General features: G+C 35.8%; 1 long non-coding RNA gene across 3 annotated transcripts; it reads left to right on the plus strand.

Annotated features, from left to right (window-relative positions):
* The first annotated feature begins 2,773 nt into the window (after positions 1–2,773).
* On the plus strand, positions 2,774–15,987 carry LOC123003353 (uncharacterized). Of its 3 annotated transcripts, none has more exons than XR_006412553.2 (3): positions 2,774–2,874; positions 3,202–3,596; positions 15,427–15,987. It is a non-coding gene; the product is annotated as an uncharacterized lncRNA (long non-coding RNA). The 3 variants fall into 3 exon arrangements; XR_011419252.1 differs by having other exon boundaries at positions 3,283–3,596; XR_006412554.2 differs by having other exon boundaries at positions 2,775–2,847.
* The last annotated feature ends 50 nt before the right edge of the window (positions 15,988–16,037 follow it).

The following is a 16,037-nucleotide window of genomic DNA, read 5'->3' on the forward strand; positions in this document are numbered from 1 at the left end:
TTTATTTAAAGGAATGTCAACGCGGATCGTGCGTATTGCTGTTCAACAACAAATTGAGTAAAACGTGTTTCCTGCAAACAAACAACAGTTTTAATTTAAAGAAGAGAAAGGTTGTGCTCAAAAATGTTAAGAATTCAATACCAAATTAAGGCGCTAGCTTAAAGAAAACTATATAAAAATATATTTAGCTTTGTTTCTGAAATTCCATCAGCATTGCTTGTTAAAGATGCCGCAAATACAAATCTGTACCCACATTTCGCATCAATTTCCATAAGAAGTAGAATGGGGACAGGCCAACGGAGCGCACAAGCTCGATGGCCATGGATTGCTTTCGTCATTGTTGGCGGCGCCACAGAGTCTAGTGTTGCATGCAACACTTGCAATGCCAACAGGCGGATAAGTGGGTGGTCGTGGGTGGTTTCTGCGGTGATAAGGGGTGGCGAGTGCCTGTGGTTCGTGGCCAGGGTCATTATAATTGCGCCTTAATTATTTTCCACACGCAGCTGTCATTTTTGCCGGGCCCCAGATTTCCGACATAAAATATTCAAGACGCATGCAACGTGGCGTATGCGTAACGCCAACTGTTGGCAGCGGTCACTCAGGATGGCGGATGAGGGCGAGGGTGTTGAAGTAAAGCCAGTTAAGCCACTAAAATAATTACACAAATTAATTTAAATTGCATAAAGCGACGCATATGGAAGTAGGGGTAATTATTGAGGGGTTTTTTAAGGACTGTACGGTTTTTTACCCCTTTCCAAGGATTGTTAAATTCCTATTGTCACGGCCAATGTAATTATAAAGTTAATAAAAAATGTAAAAAATGGTTAAAAGCATTAAGAATACTATTTCTAAGCCCCTTCCGCCTGACTTCCCCATTAGGCGGTATTCAAATTGTCTTCGCTATAGTTCCAAAGTGTCATACTTGTGCATATTTCACACCCTCGCACTCACAAAAATGTGTGCACATTTCGCAGGCAATGAGCTTTTGAACATTTAATGAGTTAATACGCTAAATTTGAAAGCCGCGCAAGCGTGTGCCAAGTGCTCCAAACACTTGTCCCCATCCTCGAGTTGCCCATTTTCCAGCTTGAAAAATGAGAATGGGAAAAGCAAGCAGCTAAATCCCACACTGAAAAATATTTTAGAAATATGCATTTTTTTAAGCGAATAATTTTCTCACGCTTAAATTTATAAAATTAAATATAGTTTATAGAATTAAAAAATCCATATAATAAAAGTATATGATTTAAAATTTTTAAAAATTTATCATTAATAAGGTAAAACAAGTTCAAATAAAATATTTTAGAGAAATATTTTTATGTAAGGATACGCAAAATTAATTAATTAATTTATTTTATTTATTTGCTGCCTTTAATTTGGGTGTAAAATTTATACCATTGAATAGGGGAAAAAATATATTGGAAAATGTTGACAAAAACAAGAATTTCATGTTCAAACTGATTTATTTTGAACATATTTATGTTTAATTTGATCAACATGTGTTGAATTTTTTTAAAATTCATCTTTTTATCAATATAATTAATTGAAAATGAAAAATAAGTAATAATTCTTTCAGTGCACTTTCACACGCACATGCAAAACACTAAGCACTTGTCATTTGGCTGTAAAACCCTCCACGTCCGTTCGTCGGCGAAAAAAACAGTGCAAATGTCCAACACACGAGCATATGTACACACATACAGGCGAAGAAGGCGGCAGCCTCGCTGGGGAGGCGTAACTTTCTGGGAGGGATTGGGTGGCTGTCGTGGCGTCGTGTTCATCCTAAACTCATGGGTGTCATTTCTCAGGACCAGGACCAAGAGCCTCTCGGTCTGCAGGCTAACAGCGGCCTAACAGAAGACCCTCATTTGGGACTAGGACCGCCAGGAAAGTGGAAAGCAGAGGCTGCCAAGCTGCCAAGCTGCCAGACTGCCTGACTCGCGGTGTTCAAGTTAAAGGACAAAGTCGGCGACGATGGTGTGGCAATATTTTTTGGCAGCCAATTGTGCGGGCTGAGCAAGATGAATGAGGAATATGAGCCTTGGCCGCACAGTGGGGTCAATTACTATAATTTCTATAAAGTTTATTAAATATTTATTGATTTTAGGCTTTAAAAACTAAAAAGGGAAAAATAAAAATTATAGTTGTCCTTAAAATAAATAAGCCACGACAAAAACAAAAATTACTTAATAAAAATTTGTCGCTTTTCACATTTATAAAAATTTCTTTTAAAAATGTATCATACAATTTGTAAAGAACTCTAAACAAGAATTTTATTTTTTTAATCTAAAAATAAGTTTTAAGATTTCTTAAATATAAATTTTGTCTCCATATTGTATGCTATATTTTTAGCATTACGCATACGCCGCGTGGTCATATCAATATCTTGGCTTACCCTTTTTAAATTCTTAAATATTATTTATATGAACTTGTCATTGCGCTTACGTCCACTGTAACCACCGAGGGCTATGCTATATGCTATATATCCCACCCGCACACCCAAGTGAGTGCGCACCCACTCTCCGGCGAACTCTCTCTACCACTCTCTCTTTTTCTCTCCGTGTCCGTCCGTCCGTTTGTCCGTTTGTCCGACTCCGGCGGAGTGGCTCCGGATATTTCGGCAACAGAAGCCTGGCTGTGCGAATAGCCGGAGATTTTCGCTTCGCTCGCTCGGGAAAACTGAACTGAAAACCGAAAACGAAGCGTCGCTGCCTGCTGCTGCTGGCAAACATTTTCCATTTCCATTCTCGCAGTCCTGTAATCAGTTGTGTATAGGACACTCGCGTGCGCGCGTCGAACGGTTTCTGTTTCTGGCTTTGTATTCGGATGAAAAGTGTGTGTGGAAAAGTGTGTGAAGAGTCTGACGGCGAAACGGTAAACGGGGAAAACGCTGCGCGGTTTTTCCAGTATTTTTTTTTTTAATCTAGCTTTCGAAATGTTAACGATTGTTGCTGCTGCAGCTGCTAAAAATAATATTTGAAAATTTTAAACGTATAAAATATCGTAAATATTTTTGAAAACTAACAAGAGTCAGGGGAAATTTTCCAGCTAAAGCTACAGCTACAGCTGCTGCCTCTGCCAGCGTCGCTGCCGCCGTCGCTGTTTGAGATAAAGGATATGCCCGGATCTAAAAGATACAGTTTTTCTTCTTGTTTCTTTTTCCGCTGCCACTGCTGCTGCTGCTTGGGATTTTCCCTACAGCAACAACAATCGTTGAGACAGGACCTTTAGTATTATTTGCTATATATTTGCTTTATGGCTAAAATGTAATATCCAAAAAAGTGAGCGGGAAAGTATGCGAAATAACTGAATAAGCCGAAATCATTAACAAATTAAAACGAGACACGCAAAGAGGGCAGGAAAATATACCTACCCATAGTAAATATCGAAAGGAGTCAAGTGTTTTTTTGGAGGAGCTGTTTGCTGGCATGCTTTGAGGTTAATACCACCCACCCATCAACCAACCATCACCACCTCCTTCTCCTCTTCCTCCTCCTCCTCCTCCTCCTCCTCCTCCTCTTCATCTCCGTTTTGGCCAATTTCTCCGTCTGCTTTCGCCGCTTTCTTTCTGCCGTCACCATCAGAAGGCATCGAAGGTAAATATATGTGTGTACTTATGTGTGTATATAAGCCAATGGGCTAACAAACTAACCTACAAAGTAAACAAAAGCGTTACGCTACAAATGCAAATTTTTCGCACACACTCACACACACATGCTCAAGAACTATAAACAACAACTCATTTAACTGACGCCATGCCCCATAAAAAAACAAAAAAAAAACAAAAACAAACAACAAAGCTCAAGACTGGAAATGGAAAAAAGAAAAGGTGGAAATGGCACACAACAAAGCAAAACGCACGCTTCTAAAGCTATTTGTATAAAATTTTAATCGCATGCGATTTATTTGACTAGGCGCCAAAGTCGCACACATCAACGCACCCATACACACGCGATGGCAGGGAAAATCCACACTTACACCTGGAAAATATGGAAAACATAACATTCTCAACAATTGTTTATTTTTTACGAAATTATGCAAAATATTTATGAGCTCCTCCAGGTTTTCTATTAAATAATTGAGGAAAGTAATTAAAAAAGTTAAACATAACTTTTCAAAGGAAATTTTTGCGAATTTTCTATTTTGAGTTTTCAATTTACTATTCAAATTGTTTCTTTCATATTTATTTAAACAAATACAAGTTTGTTTTTAGAAAAGAACACCTGGCCCAACTTGTTTACTATTCAAGGCATTATGAAAAATATTTAAATTTGCTCATATTTATATCTTTGGACCAAGTGTCGACAGTTTGTTTATAATTTGCAAAATTAGTGATTGTATGCATATGTTTTATTTTTAATTTGGATTGAATCAAATTGTTTATTTCTATATTTATCTTTGAAAAAAGAAAACAAAGATAATTAAAATTATATATTAAATTTATAATCAAATTGTGTAATGGAGAAAATATTATAAATGTTTCAGAATAAATAACCAAAAATCAAACAATTGGATTATATACATTTTAAATAAACTTTACTTATACTGAAAAACAATAAACTTTTAATTTAAAACTTATATACATTTTACAAATTTTATAATTATTTCAAACTTTAATAATTTAATATTAAACCTAATAGACCCGAAACATGTCGTTTAAATTTCCAATTATTCAGCTCAAATTTCCGTGCCATTTAATCCCCGACAGGCAGTTAAGGGGAAACAAAACAAACAAAAGTTGTGTGCAACAATTGATAAGCACTAAAAGGACTATCGTGCAGTTCGGCTATAAACCATCAACCAAATGCCAATTCCATTTAGATGCACAAGCCGATTATAAAAGTCAACTTATGTTGGAATAGTTTTTGCACTCATTCGACATTGATATATCGTGATTGATTAAAGTTGAATCCGTTGGTCCTTGAATTTACGAGATAAAAAATAAAATGTAGTATGTTCTTAAATCGAGAAAGCAAATTTTTGATATAAGATCCTGACTCTTTGATTTTGATCTATAAAATATGTCATCAAACAAAAAAATTTAAATCATTTTTTAGGAAAGTTATAGCTAAAGGACAATTCTAAGATAGATTAAAAATGAATTGGGTTTTCAGTCCATTCTAGATTTAACATATTGATATTATATGCTTTTAATAGCACTAGTGTTTCAAGACATTTAGCTACCATCTATTTATATAATCCTTGTCGCTATTTGGCCAACTATTTTAAGTGCTTTTAGCTAACAAGAGCTGCATCTGCACAATGAAATGAACTTGGTAGCGGGAAGCTGGATGAAAAAAACACCTAACGCGCAACTAAGCGACAATTGTTGTTTTGTGTGGCATTTAAAAATAGAATCAAGGTGCGCTCTAGTTTCATTCACCCATACAAATATACATCCTCCCCCCCCTAAACACACACACATATAACTAAGAGCCTACATAAAAGTGGCTGCTGTTGTTTTGCAAGTGGGCGAATAAGAGAAAAAAGGAGGAGGGGCGGGCGCTGAGATGTATGCTACACGAAACTGCAAATAGAAAAGTTATAAATAAAATTCACACGAACAAACATTGAAAAAATAAGCTCAGAAACTATAAAAAAACCAAAGGTGATGATGTTTGAAATAAATGGTAATGTTTATTTAAATCACTGATCTGATTTATTAAATAAATAGTCATGACAGCCGATATTGGAATATGATATATGGTTGACGTATTAAAATGAAGTGCAAATACAAATCAATTTGACTGAACAATATTTTCAATGTTCAAAATTTTTATTTATCTGTACAGGATAAAAATCACTTTAAAGCGTGTCTACTAGTATACATTAATATATTTTGTTATATTTTAATTTTATTTATTAAAAATTTCCCACTGCATACTTTTAGGCACCAATTTAAATGATTTGAAATAGTGATTTCTGTGGTTTCTCTTCCTAAAAAATGTAAACCATTTTCTTTTCTTATACAAAAATATCTGGACACTATTATTTACCGGTAAAAGGTCAAAACACCTTAGCCTTGGTGAAAAGAAGAACGCTAACGCAAACCTTAAGACACGCGAACTAATACAAAATGCGAAGCGCAGCTGTGAGCTGCAAAATGATTCAACGCTTTTCGGCTATAAACTGCCTAATCACTTTTGGTGTCAGGTGCGTGGGCCATTCAATGACACTGGTAATTACTATTACTGGCCCAATCGAATGATATTGTCTTGGTCAAAGTGAGTAATGAGTAAAGGGCGTGACTATCGCCAAACGTTCTGTCTTCGTTGAATAATTAAGGTTGGTCAAATGAGGTGGCTATCGGTTAAGTAATTTTAAGTTTCGAACTACTTAAGTCAGTTTGTTATTGGTCATCGTTATTTAATCCAAAACAAATATTTCGAAATTACTCATTGTAGATAAAGAAGTTCATTTGTTTTTTAATCACTTATAAATGTGACAAAAAGTGAGCTATAAAAATTAATGTCTTTTAAAGGACTTTCCTATTTAAAATGTATTGTTGCCTACTTTTAATAACCTTTATAAGTAATTTTTGCTTCAAAGTGATGTATAGTAAATATTTTTAATAGAATAATTATGAAATCAAAGCTTAATAAATAAAAGAGCAAAAAAACAATATTTTTTAACATATTCTCAGTGATATTCTGAACAATTTAAATGGCTTTAAAACATTTCTGTAACCATTTTGTCCCAGCAAAGGCAACCGCAAGCCATTCCCAGCATGAACATCAATTTGCCAGCATTTGGCGACCATTAATGGTCAACTTATCGTGGAAAAAATACTGCTCCTTTTCCCATGGTTAAAGCCATAAAACATGTGTGTGTGTGTGTGTGTGTGTGCACACACATATGGAACAGCTACATAGAGAAAACCAAACGTTTAACTTTCAAACAGCAACAAACTTGAAATTTATATAGCCAACCGCCAGATGTGTCTATAAAACTTACACATCCTCATCCATCCCATATATATATGAACATTCATTTTGCGTAGGTTTTTCTTTTTTTTCATCTCCCTTATATTTTTATCGCCGGCTGATAAGAGCAAAGTTTGTCCGAAAGTTAGCGCCTGCAGCCGTAACACGCATACGCCATGTGTTACAAACATCCGAAGAAAAGGAAAAACGAAAAGAATGAAAGAAACGAAAGTACCCACAATTTCAGAAATGTTAAATGTTAAATGTCCTCTGCCGAGGATTTTGGTAACATTTTTTAATTGCCCCATGGGGGGATGGTTGGAAATCCACATTTACAAGCGAACATATGTTGGCAACATGCAATTAACAAGCCAAGTCCAAGCGTTCGGATGAGAACAAAAAAATGTAAAAAAAAGGGAAATAGCCGACTGTAAAGTACCCGATACTAAATTTTTAGTAGTGAAAAAATGTTCTTAAAATCATAAAACTTTTATTATAAACCCCTTTTTATTAAAGCCATATAATGACCACTTTGGTTTCATAATAAATCTATTTTATTGGTGTATAAATATTTTATTCTTAAAAACTTTTAACTTTGAAATCACCTATAAATGTTGATGTTCTGATTCAATAAAAAAGTTATAGCAACATTTTAGAAACCCTAAAAATTGATTTGAAAACCACAGTAATTTCTGTGAATATTATGGATCATTTGGGATTTATATACACTTCTTATATTACCAAAAAGTATGGAATAAAATTATAAATGGCGACTTTTATTGATTCATAATATATTACTTATAGACTCCTTAATAATAGACTGTCCCAAATGAATACTCTAGTTTTTTGATACGAAATAAAAACCCAGTTGAAAATGTGGCAACATCTATGTTCAGCCACCCACGCAGAGCACTTACAAGCATTAATTACTATGTCGGGCCTGCCAAGTCAGCAACGAGCCAACGAAAAGTTGAAGGACCAAGAGCAAAAAAATATTGCATACTTTTCGGAATTTTTCCCCCCAATTTGGGCAATTTCCCCGCTTTTCTCGCTCTCTCACTTTTCTGACAAGTTGTATGAGTTGCGAAAGTTGGATGTTTCTTTTTATTGCCATTGCCATCGCTTTTGTTGCTATTGTGCGGCCCATTGTTTTTGTTTCTGGCTAAATTTTTTATTATTTGGTCTGTTTATTGTTCTTGTAGATTTTCATGTTCATTGTGAACATAAAATTAAGCCAAGCCAAAACAAATGTTGAGCAAACCCGAAAAAAGTTAGTTTTGTAGTTGATTTTTCGCAGAACAGAATTAAGTTGGGAAAAACAAATTCAGAAATATGTAATTGGTTTTTGGGTGTGGGATAAAACATAAAAGTAGTTCGAAAGACGTAAAATTAGCATTTTTAGAGGGTATAAGAAATTGCAGAAAATATTTAAAGTTTTTATCTAATTCCGCTGAATAGAGCAAAATAAAATGTATAGAAAATCTGACATAAGCAGACAAATTATACCAACTGACAAGCAATTATATCTTCTTAGCCAATTTAACTTGTTTCGACTTAGATTGCTTGTTTGTTTTTTTCCTTTTCCTTGGCGGAAATAAATTAAGTCAGCTCATAAATTAAATCAATTCAAGCAAAAAAATTGTTGTCCAGTCAAGTTTTGTGGCCCATACACCCACATTTCTGGGCATATTTATAGCTTGGCCAAAAACGAGCTAAGCTTTTGCCTTTTTGGCCAAGAAAAGGGCACCGAATGAATCGGAATGATTGTCTGAAAGTTGGCGCATATCGCCGAACCGGAAGTTCCGGGGGCCATCAAGACTAGTGGGTGGGAATATATTCGAATATATATGGTATAGTATATCCATGGATCCATGGATTTAGGGTTATAAGTAGGGGGTAGCCATTGTAACGACTTATTGTTCAGAATTTCGCACTGTGAACTACCAACTCCCACTCCTTTTTTGGCCTAACCCAATGGAAAACACACCCCACCCATTTGAAGTCGTTGCAACTATTTTGGCAGTTTCCTTGCAACGCTTTTTGTTGGCCTGGCCAACAATGAAGTCAGTTTCTTGTTGGCCATTGCCAAAAATAACTGCATTTTCTGGACGAGGGAGTTACTAAAACTTTCTCCATGGCCCCGGAAATGCAGTGTGGAAACTTTTTCATTGCTCCCCCTTGGTCTTTTTGCATGGAAATTTTCTTCTCTTTTTGCCATAGATTGCATTTTTAGTAAGTCCTAACGGCTGCCAAATTAATGAAAACTGATTGCGCCATAGATGGCCAGTAACTAGCTTCCGCCATCACAATTTTCCTTCATCCTTTTCCCTCGCAAAATGCCAGGAATCACATGTGTGTATACTATACAATGTACATACATACATGTATCTTGAGCTGATTGCCTTCTAATGCTTGAATGAATCCAAGTGGCCCTACACCACTCGAAATGTATACAGTTCATGGTTAAGTTTATCATTCCGGCCGACTTTAAGTGCAGGAATTGCTCATCTGTGATTGCTACTTCATTTTGGATGAGGCCACTTCAGCTGCAATTTTGATGCAGATAGTTTTTGAAGGGCTCTTAGGGCTGCTACCCAAAAATAATGCAGAAAAATAGGATAGCAAAACATTGTTATAGGTTAGCAAATTACCACAAATTGTAAGGCATATTTATAATAAAATTGTTAAAATACAAATGAAAGGGACTATGAAATAGTAACATCAATTTAAATGGACGATTTAGCAATCATAAACTATTTTTAGACCGCATTATTAGACCTTACTTCTGTGACCCTTGTAAAAAGTAAAGAATTTTACCAAAGCTCAGGTGGTTTATATATTCCTAACGATATCCAGGTGCCAGAAATTACAGGTCGCGTGACGGAAGTGCGATTAGAGCATCAGGAGCGACTAATAATGTCCTGGGGCTCGATTCGCTCCTTTGTTGATTTAAGAAAATGTTTTGCCGAAATTGCTTTTGCCCTCTTGTGTTTAACTAAAAAATTATTGCAAACTGAGAGCCAAAACGCCATATGCTGCACGCTGCTTTTCAAGGCTCCTGGGAGTCGTTTGTTATTGTTGCCTCGGGGATTCAGTTGGCTTATCTGGGAGCAGGAGCCGGAGGAGGAGGAGAAAAGGGAGAAGTTCGTGGTTGCCAGCTGGAAAATACCCTCTTAAATTATCGCACTCGTTTCCATTAACAACCGAAAACTAACTACCAAGAGAAGGGGTGAATTTTCATCAACACTTTTAGCTTTTTAGCTGATTTCCCCAAGCTCCGTTACTTGCGAAAACTCAAAGCGAATGTCAAATGAGTGAATTAAAACAAAGTTTATGCAGTGCCAAGCTAATAAAGCCCCGAACGCACTTTGTTGCATCTTTATAAAGAATAATGGCTTCCTTTCGACAATCTCATAACTCTCTGATAGGCCATTTGTATCTACATTGGACCAGGGCCAACTTTCCTTCATATCTCACATCGCTTGGCAATTGGCAGAATGTATTTTGGCACAATTACCAACTTTAATTATGCGTCATGCTGTCAGATCTTTTCAGATATTGTATACCACATGTCGGGGTTAAATATTGAGGGGGAGATATGATAAAAATTATACGAGGGTCGTACAGAAAACATTTTAGTTTTTAGATCTCAATGAAAAAGGTGTCTAAAAGTGTGCTACAAATTTATTTAAAATCCATTAAATAAAAATCTTTATTTATCGATGCATACTTTTAGACACCTTTAAAATAAATTCCCTATTTTCCTATTATTAATTTTAATTTATCTATTTATTAATTTAAAACACTAAAACCAGTAATTATAAATCCATTTTCTAAACAACAAATTAATTGCACATTTTAGATCAAATATCAGCATCCATTCATTTTGGCAATAGACATTTGTGTCGCCATTCATCAACGTGTTTATGTGAAAACTGTTTAATGATTAACAAGAGCATTAGGCTGGTCTAAAAACCATATATCGATTTGCATGTCAGCAACTTGGGTGTCTTGTTTAAGTGCTGTCATGATTAATAGTTGAACGTTTGGAAAACAATCAGTCCATTATCTCGAATCCCCAGCAGACTCGTGTCAACATCAAAGTGCACACACACAATATCTCCTCTAATCTGTGGGCAATGCATTTCCATTTCGACACTTTGGATCGGTGCCTGCCTGTTCATTATTTGCCCATTTAACATTAGTGGCCTGATTTTGGCCAGAAGCCGGGGATTGAAAAGTGTTGAAAGCCCTACATCAACTGTCGTCATCGCTTGCCTTGGTGGAAAGCCAGGAAAAATCCACGAAAAAATGACATATAATTGGCGTTGATTTATTGTCTTTGGTAGGCGCAACGAGATTCGCCCACGAACCAAAAACTTATGGGTGAACGCCAACAAAAGCTTAGGCAAAAAAAAATTCAATTGTTGTAGTTCACAGCGCGGCAATTGGCACAGGCCCCCAAAAAAAAGATGTGATATACAAACCCCAATATGCCGTAGATATATCCACAATTTAATAATGCTCTCGAAATTGTAGTGCTTTGGTGGTTTTTGCGGTTGCGTGTCGGATCAGTTCGGTTCGGTTCTGGAAGTCCCTATTTAGATATCTCCGGGCTCGTTTCGTTGCCTTTCGAGCTTGGCACTCCTCTCATTGTGCCAGTCTGTCTAAGTTGTCCATGAAAGTGGCATGAAAACAGCAGGAAATGACAATGGAACCGACTAGGAGACATGAAATACGCACAGTGACATTGCATTGGAAAGGTTTTGGTCTTATGCAGTAATTAAAATATGAATGTTACTACTGGAAGTAATTATATGTATTTTACAAATGGGACTAAAATATTTATTTAAGTTATTTGGAAAACAACAAGTTATAAAATACGCAATAGAAAAAAATTATTTATTTATAATTCATTTGGCAATTTAAATAATTATTTATGGGCTAGAATCACCTTAAATAAAATAACCATAAATAATTATTATTAAGCAAGCTATAAAACATAATTAAAATATAAATTGGAACCGATGAACTATTTAAGACTGAATTTATTTATTTGATACATTTAAAATTGCCTTACAATTTATTGAGTACAATTTTCCTGTTAAATAAAACATTCGTTGTATTTGCAAATTATTAAGAACGGCTCTGCTGCAGCATAATTTTATTTTATATATAAATACTCGTTTGCAGTGCTTTTCCCCCACCGGCAATGTCAAATATTATTTTGTTTAAATACACAAACCACTGTTGACAATTTCAGTTTGGCAGAAAGAGTGGGAGGCCGCCTGGCGTGCGTTCTTGTTTAGTTTTAGTTTTTAGCTTTATTTTTCATCATTCGAGTGGCATTGCATGACTGCATGCAAGTTGGTTCTGGCCTGGCCAAGCCTTGTCCTTGCCTCGAATGCTGCCTGCTGCCTGCTGCTGTTGTCGTTGCCATTTATAAGTTTAAGTCCCGACATGCCACCAGAGAAGGACCCACAAAGCCCCCCAAAAGTCCCTCGGAATCCCCGGTAACTTGGCAGCAACAAGAACAACCACACACACACACACAACACAATTAGACAAATGAATAAACATACCGTTCCTGGCAAGAAAATTTGCATATCCCTTTGCCATCCAGCTTAAGTATATTTCGGTGTGGGTTTTGTCGAAATATTTCGCTTTGAAATCAGCAATTGGCTAATAAGGATTTTCGCATTATAACGTTTACACTCTGACCTGGTTTAATATTTAATTAGCTTCGCCCTGGCAATGAATGGATTCGATTCGCAGTCGGTTGCCCGGTTATTCGAGGGTGTTCGTGCGCTCTTTGCCGGAAGCACATGTCGTATACGTGATATTTGACAAACATTTTACATGCACAGGCACACACAATCGCACAGGCACCCACACACAGGGCCAAAAACTGCATTTGAAAGTTCAATGTGTGTGTATGGGCTGGGAGTGTTGAAAAGGAATGTTACAGAGGGAGAAAAAAATTATACTTTAAATCTGTAAAAATGTGCTTATTAAACCTACAAAAGGATTAAAATTATGTTTTTAACAACCAAATTTTAAAATTAAATCCTAGAAGAAGTTTGATTGCATATTTTAATGGCACTTATGTTAAAGCTTTTAATGTTTTGTTGGGTTGGTAGTTTTATACCTTACAAAATTTAAAAATTTTTTTAAAAATATTTTTTAAAATTATAATTAAATAACTGAATTTTTTAAATTTTAAGAATTTGGAATTAAGAATTATATATTTTTAAAAAAATTAAATCAAATTTTATATCAATATTTTCTTTTAGTGCATGAGAGGAAATTCTGACCATGCTAAAGGCGTGACTCCAACATGGTTTCAAATGTTGTAAAATGCAGGCAGTTGCACGCTTTTGCACTCCCCCACTTTTTCCCCCATTTTCTTGTCATTTTCCCGCACTTTTCCCATCGACTGGGCCACAGAGATTTGTGCAAAATAGAGTCATGAAATTAGTTGGCTGCAGCTCGAGCAGCTAAGTATGACATTGTAGTCGGTTTTATGGCTCTCTTCGCTTTTAATGCTATTTATGCTAATGGCAAAGAACATTTAGCAGTTGCTTGTGGCTTAATGAGTTCGCTTGCCTGGGTTAAAGTTATTGATTCCACTTCGAGTTCGGCTCGAGGAGAAGACATAAATATTTAAGACTTACTTTGGCGATTTATAAATTATTTATGCATTCAGCAAGAAAGTGCGGAAGGGCCCGAAAACCGTAAAGCTACTGGGAAATTAAGATTTTCGTCGACAAATTTTTGGCAAACTTATTTTGGGGTATTCTGATTTTTGCAAGTGGTGGAGAAAGTTAAAATTAGTCAAGGAAATGAAATAAATGTTTTGATTTTAACAAATATGATATGAGAAAAGTTTTCAATTCAAGAATAAATTGGTTATTTAATTGAAAAACTATTTTTACAAGCTTTTATTTATTTTTAGCTAATTTTAAGCAATGCCACTCTCGAAACATTTAACAAACATTTGCCTTTAGATTAAATTTTAAATCTATTAGCAAGAGTGGGTGAAAAGAAAGCCTTCGGTTTACAGAAATAGAAAGCTGCGAAAAAGGAATATAAATACTTTTACTTGGATTAAAACTGTCAAAGCTATTTCCTCTCGTAGTGACCCCGTTTTTTGGTCTATCTACCGCTTAATCAATTCCAACTGAAAAATAACCGTGACGTCGGAAATGGAAATCCCCCTTCCACCATTTTCCCGCCCTAAGCTAACAAGAGTTTGGTGTGTGTGTGTGTGTGGGTGCAAATAGAATGGAAATGCAAAATGGAAATAGAGTGGAAATAGTCTGCAGCACACACTTTTTGACTTTTCGCTGATAAATATTGAAGAGCTGTTGAAATTTGTCAGAAAGTAAAAACGGGAAAAGTTCGTTGAAGATTCGATGCTGCTTGCGAGTCATTGCAAGGAAATTCAATTTGTGGATTTATGGGATTTTATTTGCGGATTGGTTCTATTATGAGGAATGAGCAATAAACGTAATCGAATAGTCACATTGGCATGGGTAGAAAAATTAGCAAGTAATGGCTGTCAATGTTTTTATTAGGATAATTAGAATTTATGGGCAATTTATTGATTTTTCTGTTATAAATTGTTTAAACTCAAAACCATTGTTTAATGTTCTACTCATTTAATTTATTTCTAATTTTAGTTGTAGTATAATAATTATATTGGACATGACCTCTCATTTACTTTTTTATTTTGATTTAATTTATATTTCGATTTAAGTATATTTGTTTACCTTGAGACCTCTAATAACACTTTAATAACAACGTCAACAATGCAACTATCTTAAGCTGATTGCTGATTTGCATTGTGTTTATGCTGTCGAAGCTGAGCAAATCCACAGTTGGAATAAATTCGCATTTAATTCATTTGCATGCAAAGTGCTCATTAATTTCATCTGGGCACCAGTCTTGCCACGCCCTTTCCTTTTCCGCCCCCTTTTTGGCCTGCAGAAATTGCAGCTAAGGTAAAGGTAAAGGTAAAGGTGCTGCAAGTACGCCAAAGAGCGCGCATAACTCGATTCGCCTTTGATTTATGGTACGCAATAATAATCTTCATTTGCAAGTTGCCTCAGGCGGTGGGAGTCAACAAGGCGTATACTCGATGTGCTTATATATAAATGGTGTAAATGTGGATGTGGGCCCAAAGGTAGCAGCCACTACGAGTTGCACTTCCGGCAGCTGCAAGTGTCCTTGCCCTGGCTTACTGCACTGATTTAGGTGAACCGGAAAAAATGACTTTATAAGTTATGGTTGTATTTTAAATATAGAACTTGTGAAAGCTAAAATTTTGATGATATATAAAATTTAAGATCCGCAGTTTTCAGTTAGAAACAAATCACAAATTCTAATTTAAAATATTTATATCTTAAAAATGTGTCTTTAAATATTTCTGCTTCTTTTTTAATTTTTTGTTCCAACAGTGTAAAGTCTATCTCACCTGCTCTCTCCTTCCATTTCGTTACAGCAATGGTTGCCTCATTAGCGACTTAGCAGAATGGCGTAAAGGAAACCGTAACCAAAAACCACCAAAAAACAAGAGAGAACGCTATAGTCGGGTGCCCCGACTATCAGATACCCGTTACTCAGCTAAAGAGAGTGCGAAGGAGATAAAAACTTTGATCCGCCGTAACTTTTTAACGAATGGTCTGACTTAAAAACTTTCTTCTACATTTCGATAGGTATTCATAAGCACAATAAAACTGCATTTTTACTTTTCCGAAATATTGAAATTTTTAAAATCGTATATTAACGATTGTTGGCGTTAGAGGGGGCGTGGCACCCTTTTGAAACAAACTTGCGCTGCGTAGGAACTCCTAGAATCTGCATGAAAAATGTCAATCTTCTAGCTTTTATAGTTTCCGAGATCTCAGCGTTCATACAGACAGACAGACGGACAGACAGACGGACAGACAGACGGACAGACGGACAGACGGACATGGCTAGATCGACTCGGCTAGTGATCCTGATCAAGAATATATATAGTTTATAGGGTCGGAAACGCTTCCTTCTACCTGTTACATACTTTTGCACGAATCTAATATACCCTTTTACTCTACGAGTAACGGGTATAAAAAG

Source organism: Drosophila takahashii, chromosome 3R, assembly GCF_030179915.1.
Source record: "Drosophila takahashii strain IR98-3 E-12201 chromosome 3R, DtakHiC1v2, whole genome shotgun sequence".
Lineage (NCBI taxonomy): Eukaryota > Metazoa > Arthropoda > Insecta > Diptera > Drosophilidae > Drosophila > Drosophila takahashii.